Source organism: Thermobia domestica, chromosome 12, assembly GCF_964235325.1.
Source record: "Thermobia domestica chromosome 12, izTheDome1.hap1.1, whole genome shotgun sequence".
Taxonomy (NCBI): Eukaryota; Metazoa; Arthropoda; class Insecta; order Zygentoma; family Lepismatidae; genus Thermobia; species Thermobia domestica.
The window spans coordinates 121262716-121286617 of NC_137465.1; the positions used below are offsets into that span (position 1 = coordinate 121262716).

Consider the following 23902-nt stretch of genomic DNA (forward strand, 5'->3'; position numbering starts at 1 on the left):
AACGGAATTAAGTAAAACTGCCGTACAATGGAATGATATTTCTAATTTAAGCTCCCAAGTTCATACCCTGAGAATAAAGGAGATAAATGATTGAGATGAAATGAAATCTTTCAGTTTAATGCCCCACCATTATTCTCTTTAGGCTCAGGGAGACAGATGATTAAAGTAAGTGAAAAATAATGAAAGAATCAGTGTAATGAGGGTTTGGAAGGAAACGGAAGTACCTCGAGAAAACCTATTGTAAACGACAAACTTACTTTGTCGGGGATCGAACCAGTCATCAGAGGCAAGCACTATATCACTGAGCCAACGTGCCTCCACGAGGTATATAATTAATATAAGTGAGTGATTATTAGATAACTGACTGATTTATATATATTAGGTATTACTGGCATTTATGGCCTAAAGGCCATCGTGTATGAGGGATGACGTCCGTCGGTAAGCAGACCATCCGAGGAAGGGAGAATGAAGAAAGGAATGGGAAAGTAATGGAACGCCCTGGAATCCGTATATTAGGTACGATCCCAGCATTTGCCTGCTATGAATGCAGAAATTCTAGGAAAAACTTCACTTAGGACGGTCGAACTGAAACAGCCGTCACACTTTTTCGATCAAGTATCCTCATATGGAAATGAACACAAGATCACTTACACCAACGATGGGAGACTACGTCACACGGGGAAATAATTAGTGGAGTGAAAATATTGTGGGAAATGGGAGAACACGGAAAAACTCACTGACACGATGTTGTCCACCATAAACTCTCACGTCCTGGGATTGAACCAAGGACCTTTCGCACTAGAGATAAATGCACTACCATGCCAACATTTCCCTCGTAAAATAGTTTGTTTACGAGATGTTGGTTTTGTTTAGCAGTTTATAGCCGAAGCTCCCCCATGGTTACCGGATAGTGTACAAGCCTTTAGCATGAGAGATTCAGGTTAGGTTCCCGGCGGGAGCTCCTATCGTTCGGATTTTACGTAAAACTGTAGGTCCACGTCTCATATAATCTCGCTGCTGAATAAGACCTTAAACTCAGAAACAATTCAACCCAAATCATGATTAATTAAAGGAGTATGTATTTTTCTTTAAAAAATCAAACATCTCGAAATAAAATTTTTTCTCTAAGTAGATTTTTAAAATAAGTATAATCAGGGTAATTCAATGAATTTTGCAATATTTTGAAAATAAACTTAAAAAACGACTGTGATAAATACTCTTTACAAAGCTAAGACTGAGATAAATAAAGAAAATAGGAATTAGAAAGCTAAATCACTAGTTTGAGCGACACTTTTCCCTCTCATTCTTACAAAAATTATCCTGTTTCTGACTTTTTATCTCATTGCAACTGTGCATATACTATCTTTCCCTCTAATAAAATTCCCCTTTTATCTAAACACACAAACTTTTGGAACACATGTACTTTATATAATTTGATGGAAAAGAAACGTTTTATGAATTAACAGGTGAACGCAATAAACATTAATCTCCTGGTATCAGTAGCTATAAGTGGATGTTTCAAGAGGTTTGTGGAAACAGAAGAGATTTAAAAAATCTGAATGAGGATTAAGTGGGATTACAGCTCTAAGTAGAAAGTCCAATAAGAAGATAACAAAATCAGTCCAAAACCAAAGAAAAGATAAACAGATGCGTACTACTATTTTGAGAGTTAAGGTTTGTTGGTAGTCAGCCGATTCAACAATACGTTTAAGCTAGACTCCAATGATATGAAACTGTTTTTTTTTTTTTTAAGTAACTGCAACCTTAATCCACTTGAATCAATATCATATAAACCTATCTTGTTTTCAATCCTGGCAACCTCTATATTTCAGTACATTGTATTTATTTAAACAAAATTTGTCTTTTGACATTTTTTACGTATATTACATCTTACCACTTTCAGTTTTTATAATCAGAACACCCTTAATGAAAGAAGTTTACAGCACAGTTACAGGGTGGAGCAGAGGAAACGCATGTTTCTTAAACCGCTAGTACTCAGCGAGAAGTAAGGGTATTGATTTTGAGTGACCGTTGACAGACAACTCAGACAATGCAGTTTCAGTCGCTATGGAGCATTGAAGCGTAAAGCAGGTCTGTACATTAACGTAACCATCCGGATGAAAATGTGCTTCATCAATCATGAATACTAGAACATTGCATCTTCCGTAAGAATAACTTAAATTATGCCACAAAATTCTCTGCGCTGTACAAAATCCGTCTCACTTAGCCAGTTGCCAGTTGTCAGTTCGTCTTGACAGATTCAATCGGTTTGAGTGCCGAGCTCACTGAAGTGAGCTTTTGTCTCTTATATTAAATGTGGTTGTTGATGAATGACGTTCTCGAGACGTATTTTAATTAATTCAGATGCAACTGTCCCAATCCTACAGTATATGAAGTTTTAGTGATGATGAAAGATGAGGATGATGTAACGATGAGGGACGCTGAAACTGATACAACCTGGCTAATGTTTTGCGGTTCAAAAGCGTATAGGAGCTGATCGCACTCTCGGCTTATATAAGAGAGGATTTAGGTAGAAGGATGCCATTGGTAGTTTTGAAGGAGAGATCTGATTTGTGACTGCTGCTCTAAGTAGCCAATCAGAAGTATGGAAACTGGCCCTGATAAGGGTTTTGGTCCTATATGTAATTCATCGTCTTTTAATCTTAAGTTGAACTGATGTCTTCTATAATGTCACACAAAAGGGAGAGCTTGGTTAGGATGTCTGAAGCTGCTTTAAGTGCAGGAAGTCTTTTTCGGACTGCTGATAGTATTTTTGAAACATGAACATCACGAAATAAGTTGAGAAGCTCTCTCAATGTATCACTGGTGTTGGCTTCACTATCTGCTGGAAGAGGGTCAGGAATCACTGTAGGGGTGTGAGAACCAGTCTTGGCATAGTTTCTTGAGTATTCATTGATTTAAGAACTGGTAGGGAAGATTCAGATGTCAATGATGGGAAGTCTTGAGGTTTAAAAATCGGTTGTTGAGAACTTTTAAGTGATAATATCTTGTAAATTATAGGACATCGTTTATAGTTTGCAGGGTGTCCCCCGCCACAGTTTGAACATTTCACAGCTTCATCTTGAGTTTACGGTTACACTCGTAAGTACAATGATTCGCGGCACATTTAACACATCTGGGTGTAGCAGCACAGAAGGTCTGTGTGTGAGCTAATCGTTGGCAACGAAAACACTGAATATACGACGATGCATTATAGTGTTCTACTTTAATACGATAGAATTCTAAGTATTGTAGATCCAAAATGAATTGAGCAGCTGGAATCTTTTTGAGAGTGACCAAGAACAGAGGTAGCAACACCCCCCCCCCCCTGCCTTTCATCTGCTGGACTGAAATCACTGGGTATTGACGATTAAGCAAATTTATCTTGATGTTGTCTAGTGAAGCATCAACCGGCAATTGCGGATGACCACTTTAAGTACTGACTCTTTTCTAACCTTTTCCAGGAAGTATTGAAATTTGAATTCTTTACAATATTGAATAAGAGCGTCGTAGTCGGCTAAAGAATGACATTTAAATTTTATCCGGTCTGAGTAGACTGCTGAACACTCATTATTTTGTACGGGTGAAATTTGAGATCATCATGTAAGATGCGATGAAGCGAAAGATATGGCATTTCCAGCGATATAGCCTGTCGTCTAGTGGATCGTCTCGAACTAGCAAGAACAACCCTTTTCACTCTGTCTATGTTTTCCGGAGTTCGAGCTGAACGGTTAAGACCAGGCGGTTTCTTTTTCATCACAGATCCAATACTTCTGAACGCTGTAACCATCGGAGTATAGTGTTACGATCTGGGACTGTACCTCGACATTCGACATTAAACTTTCGACGGAAAAAGCGTTGAACCATGACCACAGAATCATTGTTTCTAAAGAACTGCTCGACCGCAAACACACGATGCTCTACGTTCCAACGCTCCACAGCGAATAAAACTGCATTGTCGTTGCCGAGTACTAGCTGTTTAGAAAACATGCGTTTCCTCTTCTCCACCCTATATTTCAAAACTATCAAATACATATTTCTGCGGCTAGTTTTTATACATATAGTATATTACCTTGATAAAGTATGACACATAGAGACAAATCTAATATCATCCGCTTTGGGAAAAGGTCTTCCATCGATTTTATAAACAACGTAAGCCTTTATTTTATTAGATAACTTCTATGTACTCTTCAGTGAATAATTTATTCATCTGTAATATTTTCTTCAGTCATTTTAACTGCTGTGTTTGTACTTAAGCGATATGAGACGCAGAACTACAGCTTTATTTGGGATCTGCGCTACATGATATCTCATCAGGAGTTGAATTCGGCACTCCAGTTCGAAGGTGTGTACGGTACCACAACCATATCCGAAGATGAATGCAGTTAATTAGGTTTATCTAACACAGAAGTTAACTTTCAGATGTTTCCATGAATTTCAGATAGTCCTTGAACAAAATTAATTGAAAAGTGCCATGACAAGTGAAAATCATACCATAGTCACCTATCATACAATTGAAATGTGTCTGAAACTTGTGGAAAATGTATCAACACCATGTAACATTCAACTGACTCGTTTAGTGCACAAAGGGAATACTTCGTTTCTGGTCATTTTGGACATTTTTCATCTTTAAGATTTCTATCTAAAGTTCTTTTCAGAGCATAAAAGATATATCTTCAGATATTGTAAATAACTCTTATAATGTAAACACAATTTTAGCTTTTCGGTACAAACTTTATGTTTCTTTTTCTTACAATTTTGGTAATTGGGTTTGATTCCCTTATGCTATGAAAATCCCAATTGGAAATTGCCTAAACATTGTGAAAAACCCAAACATCCCAGTGGACGAGAAGATAAAGAGCATGTTTTCTGTCCACATGGTTTCGAGCTTATTTCCACTGCAGTGTTTACCTTGGATACAAATCCGCCTACTTGTTTGGTTCCCGTTTCAAACAGACCACGGTGCTTATAAGAAGGTAAATTCAAATCCAAGTGCGTAAAACCCACGATCGCTGTCTATCATACCTAGGTATACATTATAGACTCAGGAGGCAAGGTTAATTTAATTTGTGTTGTATTAAAAACAACATTTCTGATGAATTTGATGAATGATACCCACGAGACCAGAAATAATGTTTTCTCGTCTCGTCTTGTAAATTCTATATAAGACTCATCTCAAGAAATCTGCTACAGGACAATTTGGAATGGTTTTATCTTTATATTCTAATATTTAAATGCAAAATAAGAAACAGAATAAAAGGACAAAGAAGGAAGAAAGACATGAGATAAAGACAAACGTTTTCAGAAAGGAATTCTGAGGTTTCTAATGCCAAAATTTACAACGATCAACACCGCTAAACCTAGCGCAGTTGTAGAGAAAGCAGCTGAAAAGGGAGATGTCTGTTATGAAAACGGGAAGACCTATAAACGTATGAAAAGTAGTCATGACTAGAATCAATGTACGTCTTTGAAAAGGTGGTTCATAAGACACGCTCTTCATATTTGGATTATAAAACGCAGGCAATCAGAGAGAAAGATAAGCCTGCTTTCTGAACTTTTCAAGTACTTCAGGTCTAATTTAGCTCTTCATGAAAATATAAGCTTAGCCGTGTAAGGATTGTAATTATATGTAGTACCTTTTTGTGCAATCTTCAACTATCATGTTAGTAACTCTTTTTAATAACTATGTTTTTTACATTTATACCTATATTATCAACTATTGGTTATTCATAAAAAAAATTATCAACTTGAGTAAGGTTTTAATTCTTTTCGTCCCATTACTATTATATTTATTTTTTTCTTGCAGCAGTAGTCTATCTAAAAAAAGAACTATTCGTTCACTTGCTCTTATATACGAACACATATTCTCGTAATTGTCGTAAGTAAATTGTAATGAAAGATGTAGTATTAAAATATTCTATTAGTGTGTGTGGATCTATACTTCCATTGAGACACTTCACTCTTAACTGTGTGGCATCTCTCCCGGTATATTCAGAAGAGATGTGACAATCGCAGTGTTTATTTTATCGTATTCTGACGTAGTAACCTCTGGATTTCATACGTAAACCATACATAGAATTAAAAAATATACATAATCCATTTTCAACATAAGTATTACTCGTTTGATTTTTCTCTGCATGCGGCAAAGTTGGGAACTAGCTTCCTTGTTTACAAGTGGTAGGAGCAACATGGCAGGGTCGCCAGAGGTGCTAGTTTCTTGAGATTTCTTTTATGGTCAGATTTTCGAGAAAATCAAAATGATATGAAAAGAAACAAATTTGCGTGAGAGTAGTGTGTACATATTTCAAGTCGTTTTGCGAGGAATATGTAAAACTATTTGATCTAGCTGAGGCACAAGCCTGTTACTTTGTAGGAAGACGTCCTGGCTACCTTGTAAAGGAATACACAAAACCATTCCTGCCTTCCCTTCCACCATCCCCTTCGCCCAGTGCCAAAACATAAACACAACAGCAGCGCCACTACAAAACAAATGCACAGACTCGTGCGACAGGTAATACGTATTACTTTTGGATAGAGTCGCATTTTACGATAAATACACTTTTCCGAAAAGGTGTATCAATTCTCCCGGAATTATTCTACATCTACAGCTACCTTGTTAACGACAGACGGGAAGACCAGAGAGGACTTGTTTTTTCGTATTTTGATATGTAGAATCGCTTCCCAAGTTTACGGTACGGTATGCATTAACACTGTATATTTGCTTCAAGCATGTGCTCTATAGATCTAAGTACAAATGTAATAGCTGTACAGCACTTACATATAGTTGCATATTCATCTTCAAACAAGTACACATGGTCGCTTATTCACAAACAAGTAATTTAAATGTTTTGGAGGATGTAGATTAAAATGTGAGGAGGCTTACAATATTGGAGATTTCATGGCGTAATTTCCATTACCACTGCCCTATACAACATTCCTATGTGCGATCCAGGAAATGTCCCATTTCAAATACCTCTGACCTTTCAGTATTTAGAAATTAATAACTTAGGAACTAACATAATAAAATATTAATGAATAAGAGTCGTTCACTTCTGCTGAATATAAAGGAGCCTTCTGATCAATACAAACTTCAGATATTTAATGATGCAGAGAGAATCAAAACTCAAAACTTCTTCTTACATTTGTGCATTTTATGATGTTAAAAAATATTTTCTTAAGCACATTATTTTAATTAAGCTTGTTTTTCATTTAAGCTAATTTTACTTTAACGGAATTTTAAACTTTGTTCATACGTATTTACTTATTCCACATAAAAGTTTATTTCTGGTAAGGGATCTGCTCATAAGGGACCTTCTGCAGAATCAGAAAGCGCTGACTCACATCAACTCAATAATTGAAGAAATCTTCAAAAACTTGTTAAACAGCTCTTACATATTCCTAACGCTTAGATAGAAAGAAAATCCCACTTCTTCAAATTGTGCAGATGTCAACTTTCACGTTCAGAAGTTCTAGTAAAATACCTATTAACTAAATTTGGTCTTTTTGTAGTCATATTTTGGGGGGTCACAGTGGATCAGTAGTAGCTAATATGCTATAGTTGAGCGATATGAGGCATTAGACTGACGGTCGAATCCATTTGGGGTTTGAGACCCTTTGAAGGACAGGTAAATGCACTCGAATCTTCTGCGTTTGTGTCCCTGTGTATTGGATTAAGTACAAAAGCGATTAAGTAGAAAACGATTAAAATAAATGCCTCGGTTGGGATGAAAGAAAAATGCGGTAGAGCGTTAACTTATATTGTGAAGGGTCCATGATTTGGCCAGGCCATGTAACTTTGTGATGGGTAATATTGCGTCTGTGAATTTCGTCGGAATTAAACCTGTTTGTTTTGTACCTCATTGTCATTCCATCGATTGTTTCATTATTGCAATCGTAAAATGTAAAACTGAAATACTTCATATCATCTTCGTATCATTATTTTGTTAAGGTTATAAATAATAACTAAATTAAGCCATTTAAAATAACTTCGTTGTGTAAATTTGTATAATTGAATATTTCTCACCGTCTATTGGCAATTCTTAGATTATTTATTTATTTCATTATCAAACTTCCAGATACAACATGCTGCGTCTACCACTGAAATAATTAACAGGTTGAATCTGTGAAGTCACGTATAATAACTTGATTAATTAGACGGTACTTTGAACTTTTTTTGGAATTTTTAGCATATCTTTGTTTATGTTCACAAGTATGAATTATAACTTATAGAGCGCTATGAAAGCTTCAATGACTTGTTGAAGTAAGACCAAACATTGAATGTAGCGAGTGAATGAAACACAGTAACTTCTCATGGCAGGCAATCTGTTACAATAATAAATACAGTAATAATTGGAATAAAAAGTTGGGATTGCATTGCAGTTCAGCGTCCATTTCAGGATCAACACTATATGAGACGTGGATATACAGTTTGAGATTGATTCCCAACAAAGGTAATACGTCAAAGTTACAAGAATATCCCACCGGCAATCAAACCCAGGACCCCGTACACTAAAGACGCGAGCGCTAGCCACTAGACTAACAGTGAGGGCAGGGGAAGGAAATAGATCTGGGTTTACATAAAAGACATCCTAGAATACACCTGAGAAAAATCCTGCAAAAATTAATGTCAGAATGTTTTATGTTTTCGTATTTACGTCTTAGAAGCTACAAATTTAAAATAATACCGTAAAATTAATAACATTACCTTGAACTAACAAGGAACTTATCCTCCCTTCTCACAAACTTAAAAAACAAACTCCTGTGAATAATAATGAAGAAGTGATCCTTTTCTGTTGAATATGTCAAAAGCAAGAAGATAATGTAAAGCATAAATAAAAAAGTAGAAAGTGGATATTCTAATTTCGACGAGACTAAAAATCTATAATGATGTATTTGACCTTGAACTTTCACGAAACATCTCCAAGTACACAGTAACAGTTTCTTTTTTCGATTTCTGCACGAAAAACGGTTGTAAGTAAATTTAACTGTCGTTGAATCTTTTTTTAATTAGTGCATAGAACGTGAAATTTGCAGACTTTCTTATTTTCACTTTCCACATTGTGCCATTATACACACCTCACTAGGAATATACCTATGTCATACCTATTAATCTAAACACTGAGATTTACAAATTTGCGATAAAACAGCTTATAGAAATACTTATGCCGAATTAATGTTTACAGTAAACTTTGCGGACATATTTTTTATTTAAATAATATATTTATATTAAATAAGTGGTGCACACACTCATCTAACATTCTTCGAATGCATATATTTGAGGCATGTTTTGCTTTAAACTAAATGTAAAATATTTATTTTAACGTCCACCAGTTACGTCTTTTACACTTTTAAATTTACGTTGTTTTTTTTTTCAGTAACACAGCCGTTTCCTACAAAAGGTTTATAAAAGCGAAAAAAGTTTAGAATTCATGTAAAATAATCGCTGTGAAAATTCGTGACGACATAATATTATGTAAACCGCAAGTTTCAAACTGTACAAGATGTAATTACTGAACTTTAATATAAAATAATTTACATTTATTTTTTATTTCAGAGCAACACGTACAATCTAAATATATCAGATGAAGAAATATATTGGTTTAAAAAATGTGCAGCGATTATCAAGCATCAACACCAGCATTATATTATATCAGGTTGGTGCGAATGGAATGGCTCATGTTGATAGCTACCGGGAAACTTATCTCAGCAATAGAGGTGGGATAAGGGGAGGCGTAAAATGTCACAAACTCTGTACAGGCCCTTCCAACAGGCTATGGTTTCCAGACAATCAAGAGGTAGTGCGTTATTGAACACGATTGTATCAAAATAAATAAAACAGTAGAAAGTGGATATTCGACTGTTTTTCAATTACCAAAGAGACATAAAGTTTGTACGGTAAGCCTAAGATATGAAAAGTTAACACTGGTTTTCTGCATTATAAAAGTTATTTATAATATCTTGACATGAATCTTTTGAGCTCTAAAAGGAACTTCTGATAGAAATCTTAAAGACGAAACCTGTCCAAAATAACCAAAAGAGCATTTGCTTTCTTTGTACTGAACCTGTCAATTGTGAGTATTTTTTCTTTACGAATTGAAATTGGAACATTCTGCACAGCAAGTCACAGAATTTATTAATAGAGCATTTGGACCAGGAATGACGAATGAACGCACCATTTGCTGTTGGTTCGTCAAATTTGGTTCCAATGACATAGCATTAAAAAAAAAGCCCGTGGGCAACGACGATGTCATGTTCGGATGACCTAGAAACAGGTTGAAGCTGATCCTTGGAAAAGTGTTGTGACATTGCAGACGACGTGACATTACACTCACCATATCACTGTCTTTCGACGTCCCGTGCAATCAGTAAGGTGAAAAATTGGACTCACATTTGTCGTATGAGTTAGTAGCGCCCAAAAAGGATCAGTATCTGAATATGTGTAGTTCTATGAGTGTAAAGAATAACTATGGAAGTATCCTGCATCGGATTTTCATTTAAGATGAAAAATGGATGTACCAGAACAAAAGTGAATGATTAGGACAATGGTTGAATCACGGTTTACTAGTTCTCTTTTCCACCCACATATATTATTGCTGGTATGGTGGTCTATTGTGGAAGTGATCCATCAAGGTGAAACCATCAATGCAAATCCCTGAGTGCTGAACTCCATAAAATGCAACGCAAACTTGTTCGCAAGTATCCAGTAATTATCATCAGACATATTTTCCTAATTTACATGACAACGTTCGCCCATATATTGTGTAAAGGATGGTAGGCTCTCCACAAATTGCAGTATGAAATCCTTCTTCATCCACCTTATTACCAAAATATGTCTCCCATTGACTATACATCTTCCGGTATTCTGATCACTTCTAGGGAATGAAGAACTTCCCTAATGATCGGATGGTGCCACATGTGATTGACGACTTCTTTGCATCAGAGACTATAGACTTCTGAATCCAATCGTTGGCTGAGTGATGGCAAGCGCGTGAGATTGTTGACGACAACTATTTTGATTAACTAGATATTGGAATTCTCCTTTTCTTCTTCTGCTTTCGAAATGACGCACTTGGGTTGGACATTTCATTCGCACCAAACTAATATGATCAAATTATCATAAAACCTATCACGGAAGTGATAAAAAAAATAGGTTTTAATTATATACACCTTCAGGAAAAAGGCTTCCTTAAAGCACTTATTGTGAGAACAGTTTCTACGCCAGTTGAATTTCCTTAAAACCACCTTACAATCTCTCCTATCTACGACTACAATTAAAACATTAAAAAATAAACCCAAGAAGTACCAAGTCCATAACTGCCAGATATATTACAATGGGCTCGAATTTACCAGCTCTGTTTTCAACTTACTGTCACATTAATTGAATTTTAGTTAGTGTTGTAAACTAAACTAATAATAGAATCTTTTGAAATAGTAGTACTACTTTATATTTATCGTAAATAGTTACATATATGAAAACAACATTTAGAAAAGAACGAAACTAATATCACAAACATTAAAACTGCTCTTGTAAGCTTAAGTGTTTATATAAGAAACAAAAGTAAGACTTTAAAAGAAACAATTAAGGACACTGTAGAATTCTATTTTAATGTGAGATCAATGAGAAATTATCTTCACCATTTTCCTACTAATTCATGTAGCTCCCAAAAATTTTTATTCAGCTTCATAGTTTATAGATTTATGACTAGTGACTATGACAACTTATGACTAATACAGGACATACAATTATTATGTACATCCTTCTATTTAATACTTGTCAACATATTAAATGGGTGTTTAATTTAATAGACTGATTTATATTAAAAGAAACGGAAAATTAGACTCTGCCGTTATTTCTATGAAATATCTATTTCTGGTCAAATTCTATGCCAGTACTTTAATAACAGCAAAAGCTTAAAGAAAAATATTAATATTTCTAGCGGTAAAATTAGTAACCACGTACCAACCACTAAAACTTTGAATTCCATTTAAGATTGTAGCAGAAATAAATAAGGAAATTTGGAAACTTTACCCCAAAACCTAAAGGCTATTTCTCTTCGCACTGAATATAAATAATTTCCTTTGATTTGGCTCTTTCCTGTACGAAATTCATCTTTCTACTTTTTGAGTTATATTAAAATTTCCCTATACAAATTTTCCCTTGAACTGGAATCAGGAATTTTCCCTTAAACTAGTATTACTACATTAGAAAAATGATATCATGGAAATTGGTGTCATTTAATGCAGTGATATCACCTTCGCTCCCAACATAAATAAAGACCTCTCTATACAACAAACTATACAAAATCTTAGCAAATATTATCTAACTGGTTGTCCTTTGTGCTCTATCAAAAGAGCAGGAACATAAACCTGCTCGTAGTTTACTTTTAGAAACAACAAAATACAAGGTTTTCCGGAAAGTAATAGGACTGATTTTTTAAAACCCAAAACTTGATGAAGCAGAGGGAGTTACTGCGCTGGTTGGGTAGTGGGAGTCATAGCTTCCATCGTACCAGTCGTCAGTCGTCTCCAAATTTCATGGAGTGTAGATCGAGTTTAAGGTGAACCCCTTTCAAGGTGTCTGTCATCTCCACAATGAATCGTTTATTAGAGGAGTGTTACGCGGTGAAGTTTTGCGTCAACTGAGATTGGATCCATGACATAATCAAGACTACTTATGAGAGTATGCCATGGGTCAACCAAGTGTTTTTGAGTGGCACAAATTGTTTCAGGAGGAAAGAGAGCAAGTTGAAGATGAGCAATGGTCAGGACGCCCTTCAACAGCAAAAAGTGACGAAAACTTAGTGATTGAGTACACGGATGATATCAGAACAATTAACTTGCTAAAAACGAGACGTCCAAGTTCATTCAGCAATCACTGGATCATGGAAGTTTTAACGCGACAATGCACCGAGCCACATCGCCTTTGCTGTCATGGACTTCCTGACCAAACATGCATCACACAGCTTCCCCAGCGACCCTACAGCCCAGATGTCGCCCCTGCAAGCTTCTTCCTCTTCCCCTGACTGAAAGGGGTCATGAAAGGACGGCACCATGGCTCGGTCCAAGCCACTCACGAGGCCGTAACAAAGGAACTGAAGAACATTCCAGTTTCTGCGTTCCAGGGAGCCTTCAGTGATTGGCAGAGTCGCTGGAAATGCTGTGCTGATGCAGAAGGGGTATATTTTGAAAACTATTAAGTCAATGTGTCAAAATTGTGATTTTTAAAAATCAGTCCTACTACTTTCATGACAAACCCTGTATGTCATGATAGTGTTTAAAAGTGATTTTAGTGTCTTAAACATGCTTTAAAATACGAAGCATACAACTTTAAAACATATATAATGTAGCTGATCTTCATAATCTGAGTGAATATCTGTAGATAAGACGGACGGAAATTCCAAAGCAGCTTTCTGGACATTTAAATATTATGAAATAAGTAGGTCCATTAAAATTTGGAATTGATATTTTCCACTTTTACAAAATTCTTGTAGTTGCTAAAAAGTAATAAATAACATTAGTTTTATACACCAGAGAAGAATAATGATTTATTTTGAAGGCGTCTTGAAGCACTAGTATGTTGGTCTTGAAGCGAAAAGTTCTCCGAGCAGCTACTTAAAACCAGTATCGATAAATCTCCTTTAAAGGCTCATTGTTCAAACATATGATGATGCATATAAAATGAGTTGAGATGCTTACGGAACGTGAAAGTGTAATACTTCACAGCACAACAAGGGGAACGCCTTTCTAATAATCCACCTTATTTCATCACGCAAAGTTGTTGCAAATTTTGAAGGTCTATAAAAAAATGTATTTACTTTTTTAAATGAAGTTCATTTTTACATTGAAACTGAGGCCAACCCTTTTCAGTAAGCAAATTATAGTCCCAAGATAAATAGCAGAATGTGTTTTGTTACATAGATACACAAAGTTGTGCTGAAAGTTTTGTTGAGCCTTAAGAGATTAACAGTTTACTCTAATTATTGTATTTATTTTATTTTATTTTTTGATGCACCTGGCAAATAAAATAGCAAGCAATGTCAAATATCTTATATTCGCCGTGATTTGTAATTTTTGCTTTGCGTTCTTATGCAGCACCAAACTTACAAAGGACGAAACATGTATTAAAGTGGATTCTGTTTTTATTCAAGGAGATGTTCTACCAGTACTTACGAACGAACAAAGCTAGCTATGAGAAAACCCGCTGATGTTTACATTGTGTGAAGACCTAGACTCATACAGATTGATGGTATTATATCCATCATGAATAGCAAGACTTAAAAGTGTTATTTTAAATAAGTACTATCATAAGATACAAATAATGTAATGGACTGAAGTTATGCCTAAATCTAGCAGAAAAATGGTGTTTTAAAAACTATTACTGAAACTTCCGATCTCACTATGTATACAAATCTTCATTTACTAATTATAATACGCTAAATCCATTATGTCTGGCTCCAGAATGTTAACATACTTTCAAGCATAGAACGTTTGTAGTCAACGATTATCACTGTATAAAAGGTTATAAGAAAAATTAATTTGAGTAATACCAATGAATACCAAACAACTGTGAACAAAACTTCTGTCATTAATTTTCTTTCAACTAGTTTGATTGAAGGACATTTTTTAGAGAGAGATAAATACTTAACTTCAATACCAAAAACACTGCTGTGTCATGATATGTACAACACTAATTTGATTATATGGGATTTCCAAATTTAGAAATTTACGACAAAATGATCGTTAGGACTAGTCTATCTGGGATTACACAGCAAATTCATATTCCGTACAATGTAAGAAATATATAGAACATACTCCACAAAGAACTCAAATAACATGGAAGAATACGACAATTACACCAAAGGAAATGTTGAATTTGTATTCATTTATCCTACATGATGATCATTTCTTCTTCATTTATACATTTGCATAGGTATGCTACCAAAATTTTAGAGGATTCCCAAGCCCATAGAAATACAAACTCCCGGCACTAGTTGCATCTTTCACAGGGGCAAATCCAATACGCACTCCTAGGGTTGGTGATGGAGGAGGATACTTTGATTTACTTTTGTTTTATGAACAGATTCGCGCTTTTACAGCAATAGTATTTCTGCCATTGGGGTAACGAACGGTGGAGTAAGCGTTTGGAAGATGGTCGACAGTTTGTGGACGATGATCAACATTCGATTCGACCATCATCATACACAGTGAAGTTTGATCCTTGTTGTGAGGGATCATTTGTCAAGAAACTACATGACCACTGTTTCCCACCAATCGTATTCGCTAGAACTAGTACCTTCGAATTGCTACATCTTCCCTAAATTAAGTTTCCAGTTCAAAGAAGAGAGTTTTAACTCCACCAAAGACAAGTAATGATCCATATGGTTATTGTGCAAGTCCAATGCAAACATCGGCGTCTGATTTTGCATGAAAAGAAATTGAGATCACCAAAATATAAGCTGTAGACCATAGAGAACGGAGTAAGGAAGAGAAAACTATCAACCTCACCGACATGAAAGAAAAGCGGCGAAACTGAATATTTTATGTCAAATGACGGTAATAAATCGACTGTGAAACTTAATATCTTGCAAAGAGTGAAAATAAACAAACCAAAAGTAATCTACCAACCATGAGAAGGGCAAACAATTAAATGTAACCTGAATGTAACGGAAAACTGTCCTAAATGGAAATATTGTATGAAGCCGGAACAATGAGATTTCATGGTAAAGCTTTAATTGTACAGTCAGAAACAATATTAAGTATAAGTTGGAGGTATAAGAAATAATAGCTCTAACCTATACTTAATATTGTTTCTTGCTGTACATAGTATATATGACTGGAAGAAAGGATCCGCGTAGTTTGCGCGGAAAAGTAAGTAAAACCAGTTGATGTGTGTGCTAAAAGATAAATAGAGGTGTAGCGTAAAGTGTCATCCTTATGGCCATAGGGAGCAGTAGTAGAGAGATAGTGCGCACCTAGAAAATTTACAGAGAATATGGGATATAAAGGCGCGAGGCGGAACCAGTTCTCATAGTTGTGATGATAGGAGCGAGTGTGAGCGAATGCTAGTGTTTCTGTGTAAGCATTAGTTGGTCAGGTAGTGTAAATGGGAGCAGAGTGTGGCGGTACTTTGGAGGTTGATATATATAAATATACGTCATATATGTACAAAACAAGCCGTAGTTGTGAAGTTGTTAGCAGATGTGTTTGATATCTTGCAGAAACCCCAACGCGGAAGAAAAGTCTCGTTACAGAATAAATTAAAATGAAGCTGTGTGAGGTAGAACTTGTGGACGAATTCAATACACTAATGATATACGACGATGACACAGATGATGAGGACATTAAAAGTGATTTCGACAATGATCCAGCGTTACCAGGAGGAACGACGCTGCTTCCAAAACGAGTTCACCAATCGTTGAGCAACAAGAAAGCAGTAGTTTATCGTATACTCCATCACCACCAAAGATAACGAGCAGAAAATTCCCGGACAGTTACTTGGTCAATGCATACAAGATCTGGACCAAGCAGCCCAAGGAAAAGAGCCTCCCTAGCTGTGTCGTCTAGTATTGCCGATTGGCATGTCACCGCGTCTGAAAATCGCTACTGTTATCTCATAAAAACGCAAAATTAAAAAAGACAACAAAAATTTGAAAAGACATTTACAACACTTATAAGCACGAGTTAATGTTGTACGTGAGCATTTCATCGCAATGAGATAACATCATGCAATTATTCACGACCGCACAATACACATCTGGAGAACGAATATTAAAATAGAACTTTATCCAAATACACTTTATCATTCACAGCTTATAAGTCGTAAGTCCAAACGCTTCAACGAAAAGACAAAATAGTTTCTCGCAAGATTGTGCATAAAGTTAGTACAAGAGTCGAGAAGAAAAAAGTAACATATAACAAAGTGATTAAGGGGTAATGTAAAAGGTAGTGTATATGGAATGAAGTGTAAAGAATGTGGCACAAATTACATTGGAGAGACAGGGAAGAGGTTACAAGAAGGGATTAAACAATATAATGATGACGTGAATTAAAGAGAAAACGGTACAATTTGTAAACATATAGACATCTAAGAAAAACAGGGGATGAAACGGACTAGGAAAGTGTAGAAGAGCTAGAAAGGGAAAGAAGAAATATTATCAGAAAGTGGGCAGAAGTGCAGTAGATAAGAAGAGAAGAGAGAGAGGGATTAATGAATTGGACTAGTGGATTACTTGCGAAACAAGGATTAGATAAGATGGAAAAGGAATAGTACAAAAAGACACAATATAAAGTGTAGTGTGGAATGTGAAGACAAATTAGCACAGGTGTGTGCTTATAAAAAGATTTTTAAAAAGTGAAATTTAAACTTAATTAAAAGTTATATTCTCTTCCTAATTTAAAATTTATAACTGTAAAAATGAAAGTATGGATCTTATTGATTTTCTCTCATTTTCTGAAATATATAAACTATGGTATGATATATAATTACATACATTCAGCGAACCATCACCTAAAGATGGGATGGGAGAATGGAAAATGGCTTCCTAAGAATGGTGCTTATTTTGTTCTGGTTCGAGGGATTATTATAATTGGTCATTAATAGTCATAGGAATGGAATATAGTATTGGAATATTATAAGATTATTTACTATTATTGTTTTTAAACACTGTACCGTATTTGGCTCATTTCTTCACCATACAACGAAATAGAACTCTACTTTTTATGATCACGCATAAAGTATTGCTATAAGTAAAGAAATTATCAACATTTACAGAGTAGAGAAAAAATTAAAAAGGGATTTTTTGTCCTTAATGGAAAATTTGACTCAGAAAATTCAATACCGTGCATCAAGAAAAACCTTGGATACTTTACGCCAAAATAATGAAATAGGTGTAATGTTCACTACTCACAATAACTAGCTTTAAAACACTTCAGATTTCTTGCTTCTGAAAGAACCTTTGGAGTCCGATTTCAAATCACCATAACTCTCAGTACACTGTTGGGTTATGCTTAAAAGAATGGATAGCATTGTACGAAAAAAGTTCAAAAAATATTGAAAAACTTGATTTGAAAACAAAAACCATTCGATATATTTTTAATGAATGAAAATGTAGGATGCAACGACTCACACATAATGCATTAACTCCAAATTATAAACATATACCTGTGTACTTCATAAATATAGGATGCGATTAAGTAATTAGGTGGAAATACGTTCGATATCCCTACATACCGTTTTATTTCAAGAATTTGAAATCATATATATTTAGATGACTGCCAGACTGCTCCAGTGTCATTGTTTTCATTCTCACTACTAGTTCTATTTCTATTTTGGAAATGTGTGAAGAATGATTACAAAATAAACAAAGATTTGTATACACTTAAAATTAAATGACAGTAATCTCTTCAAATTCGTATGAATTACCTGCCATGTTAAAAAAAATATATTGATACTCATCTATCTTTAAAAGCTGTATTTTCACAACTGTACTGAGGGCAATTAAGTATTTTTGCATGAAATAGAGATCTTGAAAATCCACACTATGATTTACAGCTGTGTTTTAATTCTAATTGTGCATAAAAGTTCGGAACTTCTACAAATAGTGGGTCACCAGGGTTTCTTGAACAAGATTGTCCTTGAAATAAGTCATGTCACGACTTATATTAAAAAATGTTTGAAATTTTAGACATAAAATATCATAGTTATGTTGATTTAGTTTATTTCAAACATTGCCTCCTTAGAATTTTAAGATTTTTAAAACTCATCCTAAATATTTACTGTTTAAAGAAGCCAAAATTTAGTATCACTATACTCTGGAAAGCACACTTTTTGAATTTAGTTTATTTCAAAATTTATTGCAGATTATTTTAAATTATGTTTTTATCTCTATACTCTTTCAACGCCCAAACTCATTACTACAATCAAAGTAATTGAATTTAAGCGAAATTTTTAATTATTTTGAATTATTGCTCATACAACACAAAAACAAGTATTTTTTTCTGTACAAATACTCTGTTGTACATAGTTCAATCATATTTGCTAAAATGAATACTACGAGACCATAACGAGTACTATGAAAAATACTACATAGCCATGTGTAGGTGGTAGAGAGGGCTTCTTATTGCGTTAACTTCAATATAGAAAATTCAGTCGAAATAAATAAATGAAATATTATAAAATATATAAGTGTTTAACGGGAAAAAATCCAAAAATGAGACATGTATCAATTGATAGAACTTTCTGAGCTGAAAAATAATATACTTGAATAAAAGTTCATACATAGTTTTTTTCAGAAAGTGGAGGAAAACTAATTTCTTTGTAAACTTAAAAATGATGCTATACAAAAATCATGGCAAATATCATGAACCTCTCCATTATGATACTATCCGACTACAATACATAGTACGCTTAATTCAGGGCTCATAGCGAGTCATTTTATTTAAAACTAAAAGTTACTTTTTTTCAAGTTGGTCACTAAAAGTTAGTTTTTTGGGTAGTAAAGTCAATTTTTCGCGTGATTTATGTTTTGCATTGTAGCTTGCTAAGAAAAATATAAAAATAAATGAAAAAAGGGAAACATAATCCACATTATTTGCTTTGATCGTATTGTGTTAAAGAAGAATGACATATATTACCTATTTACATTTCACTTTTCATTGTATGTGGCATGTTCGTAGGAACCATACCTATGTTTCCCAATCATGTGGTACCAAGACAGAATTTTTAACAGACCAATTACACAAGACAAATTTTATTACCAGTTAATAGTAATCTAGATGTTATGTGTTAATTACATTAGTTTAGTTATGTACTATTGCACATAATAAAAATTTAGAAATTTGGCCTTACCCCATCCAGATCAAAGTTGAAATACAAAACCGTGCAAACTAGGTAAACAATAATGAACCTCTAAACACAAGTAATCCATTTTTTTTATTAGCTGACGAACTTAAGTAAAATAATTTTTAATCTTAACATGTTTAAACATTACGTATTTCAACTCTATTTTGGTTGAAAAAATGTAAAAATCAACTTATGCCCAAGTTTGGCATCAAGGTTTAAAGTTACTTCTTGATGAGATTTTGGTCACTTTTTCGTGTGTTTTGGTCCCTTTTCAACTATTTAGAAGAGACCAGACAACTATGAGCCCCGTTAATGAGATATATACCCTAAATATTTAATTAGCTTTTAAATTTTAATTTCTGTTTAACTAAAATATTGTCGGAAGTTAAAACCTACATCAGTCGATAGGTCACATCGACCTCAACAAAATAGCATGCTTGTGGATATATTCTCATGCGTAGTTTTTGAAAAAAATTTAAAAAAAAACTTTTGTGTGTAAAATGTATATTGTTCATTGCCAATGTTGATAATCGACATATATTATTTTACTGGAAGAAACTGCTATTAATCTATTGCATATGTATCAAAATACATTACTGACTAGAAGAGCGTTGTTTATCGTTTCCTAACGGTGACACAGAAACACATATTTACGCACATACTACTTGGAAGTCTAGATACAGCCAAGGTGCCAGTATCTACAAAAAAGCAAGATTTTTTTCTTGAATTAGCAGTTCACATGATAGTTTAAAGCGTGCTTACGCAGCCAATGCGTGTTTTTTGACAGAATCAATGTAAATCTTGGGACAGCACACTGACAAAGATGGCAATAAATAACAAGCTTCATGTAAACAAAATATGGACATTTCATCTTTTAGTTGACTTCTACGTTTCATGTTAACTTAATATACAATAAGCGCTCTTTCAACAAACTATTTTAGCAACACTGACAAATACGTAAGTATAAATTTGAACTTTAAACGCAAAAGTTCATAATGTGTAACATTCATGTATAAGATATGGCGTTTGTACTTGAAATTGCTGATTAATTAAATCAAGAGATCAAAATATATTTTCTGAAAAAGTAAGTATTATGATTATGTTTCGACAGGAAATCAGATTGTTCAATGCATTTTTTTTAATTTATTGCATTAGGTTCGGTTAGTAATTTTAAACGTATCTTACAACTCTAAATATTATACAATATTGAAATCATTTATGAGGAATGCTACCGCAAATGCGTACCTCATTCAACTAAGAAACGTTTGGTAGGTAAGCAGGCACATATGGAAAGGAAATCAAAAATTAAGAACCCCAAAATGTAAACAACGTAATGTAAATGTTACGAACAAAGTGTTGTTGTAAATATGTGATTAATAAAATTTAGTTTAGTTCCATTGTGCAATCATAGATGTATGCCGTTGTCAGCAGTGGAAATGTTTTGATATGTATAATTTGAATGAAGACTTGCTATGATTGCCCTCTCCACTGTCTAGTGGCTAACGCGGACGTCGTTGGTTCACGGTATCCTGGGTTCAGTTCCTGGTGAAGGAAATCTTCAAATTATAATGTATTAAGGTTCTTTGGATTTGCGGACGCCAATACAAACCTTGAAGGTAAATACAACGTAACGTAGCCTAACCTAATCTAACCTAACCTAACCAAAATTAGGCTATAGTTATCAAAAAAGTATGAATTCTTAGGAAAAATTTTGGCTCTGCATAATTAGAATTTATCGTTCACCTTAATCTGCAGATCCACGACTCATATAGTTTCAGTATTGAAAAGAAATGCTAATTTCAATCAAATCAACTTGCAACGAATTATAGAATAATGAGGTAAATTTCGTTAAGACAATTTCAAATGCATACGTGGACACTAAGATTCTAATTCAACATTATTTTCTAAATATTATTCTCTATAATCGTAATTAAATCTACTTGTAAATCAAAGGTGGTGCAGCATCTCTTAATACAACTAAATTGATTTTATCGAAGAGAAGAGAGAATTTAAATTTGACAAAGCAAAAGTTATTTTAATCCAAGTAAAAGTCTTAAGTAATCTAAGAAAAAAATACTGTACGTGAGACCATACAGTAATTTGGTAAATGAATTAATTTGGTTAAACTAAAGTGTTATTATATACGTATGAAAGTAATCCAGTCATAAATAACACCATAAACATAAATAACTCTCGTAACTATATGGGTATCAGCTTTTATTTCCAAAAAACAGATTATCTTTCCCATTTGTATTATCCTTACTGTAGTAAACACTGCAGCACACGGAGAATAGCTCTCCCATGCAAAACGCAACTGTGTCCTTTTATTTATTTCGACTATGCCATCTAAAAAGAACAGTTCTTAAATACAGGATAAATATTTCAAACAAACAAATAGTCCAGGTTATATGCAGGTCATCCTCGACTTGCTTTGATATATTAAAAAATCGATATTCGGGTCAAACTGCAACGTTTTTGCTTGGTGTTAAGTATTCCGTAGGCCTGTAAGAGCAAAATAAAAAGTGACATCCCTTTACATTTTATTCGTATGAAAGTCAATTTTCTTTGTTTTTATTTAAAGGAAACGAACTACAATTATGAAACTGTTGTGAACATTTATGGCTATGATTGCAATGTAAGAATCATGTTTGGAATGCTGATACTCCATTTAACGATCGAAATCAACGTCGTTCTCTTTCTTGGTAACAATTACGCACTTGATTTAGTAATTTATTCACAAAACTGTATGTTATTTGTCCTTTGAAGCATTTTGCTTTGTTTTTAAATGGATTTAGTGCTTTCCCACTAACAATCGGAATGACGCAATTGCAGCGCAGAATGTGGAGAAAAACAGAACTGAACGCTGTATTGAGTGAAGAGGCACACGCACACACACAGAGATAGAGAGAAAAACAGCAAAAAGCTCACGGGAGATAAAAATGGGCAAGCAAACGTCTCAAAGTATTTGAGACTTACCTGTTAGGGCCAGTTGAATCCAGATGAAGCCACATAGGAAAAAGAGTGTTCGCTAGAGAATCCTGAAAAGCCCTGCAATATCACAAGCCTCGAAAGACGCCATTTTGGAAAACGATCTCCCTCTTCCACTCTCGACCCAGCTGCTCGCTTGCTACCGTGCCTATCCTTTTAGGATTACGGGATCCAGCGCGCGTGACGTCACACAAACGTCACTTCACCGGAGTAGCGTTGCGGAAAAGTGTAGCTATAGCAACAAAACTAAATGATAATCGTAGAAATACGAACAAAAATGTGCATTATTATTATTATTACCACTATTATTATCATCATTATTTAAATGATCTTTAGAAAAATAATCTTTCTATTTATTTTGTCTATTTTACCATTAAAACTTCTGCCTTAATTACAATTTGTAATTACAATTTAATTACCTTTGTCTTAAATTATTTCGTATTATTGCAAAGTATTCTTTCTATAGCTTTGATTTTTTTTCATCGTTTTCGTTTCTATTTCTAAAGTATCCTGACCAAAATGTTTGATCGTTTCCCTCCTACCAGCAAACCGAATAGTCCCAACTGAAAGAAATAAAGAAAAATTTATCTCTAAAAACAGAATATGCAATCAGTAGGTAAAAAAAAGAAAAGAAAAGAAAAAAAAAGAAAAGAAAAATAAATGAAAGAAACAAGCCAGTTTCGTGTTTCGTTGTGAAAACGAAGTACAGGACAAAAACAAAGGAACAAAATCGTCATTCAAATTACAGGTGATTTCCTGTACTTTACGTCCAAATTCCAGCCTACAGATCTATCACTTTGGATTTCAGTAGAGAAATTTCTTATAAACAAGTAGCCATGTCACGTGCACACGACGTAAAAGAGTTTAGTTTATCTGATGTAATGTTTTCTCAATATTAAAACCGAAATTGACAGTAAATTTCTATCACTTCCGATTTTAAGAGTTCCTTCGTGGCTAAGCAGTTAGCGTACGCGCCTTTTGCGTGGGAAACCTGGGTTCGATTCCCGGTGGTTCGGATTCCAAGTTAACCAGTAGGTCCACGTCTCATATAGTCTCGCTACTGAACGGGACGTT

The 23902-nt window shown here is 34.4% G+C and overlaps 1 protein-coding gene across 13 annotated transcripts in view; it reads right to left on the reverse strand.

Moving 5' to 3' along the window:
• Positions 1–22974, reverse strand: part of para (sodium voltage-gated channel paralytic) — a 651733-nt gene extending 628759 nt beyond the window's left edge. For all 13 annotated transcript variants that reach the window (XM_081734028.1, XM_081734020.1, XM_081734025.1 and 10 more), the window contains exon 1: positions 22817–22974. The gene's annotated coding sequence lies outside the window, so the exon portion shown is untranslated. The remainder of the gene's footprint in view (positions 1–22816) is intronic.
• Positions 22975–23902: the final 928 nt, after the last annotated feature.